The sequence below is a fragment of the Nomia melanderi genome, unplaced genomic scaffold (genome assembly GCF_051020985.1).
Source record: "Nomia melanderi isolate GNS246 unplaced genomic scaffold, iyNomMela1 scaffold0014, whole genome shotgun sequence".
In the NCBI taxonomy this organism is placed as follows: Eukaryota; Metazoa; Arthropoda; class Insecta; order Hymenoptera; family Halictidae; genus Nomia; species Nomia melanderi.
In genome coordinates this window covers 10,492,586-10,493,540 of record NW_027475130.1, presented here as the reverse complement: position 1 = coordinate 10,493,540, position 955 = coordinate 10,492,586, and positions in this window count along the sequence as shown.

Below are 955 nucleotides of genomic sequence, written 5' to 3'. Positions count from 1 at the left end.
CTGTAGGAGGCCCTGGCGCATGAATCTGTGCAGCGGGAACGACCTCGGACCACCAGGGGCCGAAAAAACCACAGTCTCATGGGGCCGGACACTCAGGGTCAGGGTAAATTCCAATATATATCTGGTGACATCTCGGGTGCTATTAGAGATAGCGCAATAGATCAAAGTGCATTGTCTGTAGGAGACACTGGCGCATGAACCTGTGCAGCGGGAACGACCTCGGACCACCAGGGGCCGAGAAAACGACCGTCTCATGGGGCCGGACGCTCAGGGTCAGTGAAAAATCCAATATATATCTGGTGATATCTCGGGTGCTATTAGAGATAGCGCAATAAACCAAAGTGAATTATCTGCAGGAGGCCCTGGCGCATGAATTTGTGCAACGGGAACGACCTCGGACCACCAGGGGCCGAGAAAACCACAGTCTCATGGGGCCGGACACTCAGGGTCAGGGAAAAATCCATTATATATCTGGTGATATATCGGGTACCATTAGAGATAGCGCGATGAATCAAAGTGCATTGTCTGCAGGAGGCCCTGACGCATGAATCTGTGCAGCGGGAACGACCTCGGACCACCAGGGCCGAGAGAACCACAGTCTCATGGGGCCGAGATCTCAGGGTCAGGCAAAAATCCAATATATATCTGGTGATATCTCGGGTGCTATTACAAATAGCGCTATAAATCAAAGTGCATTGTCTGTAGGAGACCCTGGCGCATGAATCTGTGCAGCGGGAACGACCTCGGACCACCAGGGGCCGAAAAAACCACAGTCTCATGGGGCCGGACACTCAGGGTCAGGGTAAAATCCAATATATATCTGGTGATATCTCGGGTGCTATTACAGATAGCGCAATAAATCAAAGTGCATTGTCTGTAGGAGGCCCTGGCGCATGAATCTGTGCAGCGGGAACGACCTCGGACCACCAGGGGCCGAGAAAACCACAGTCTCATG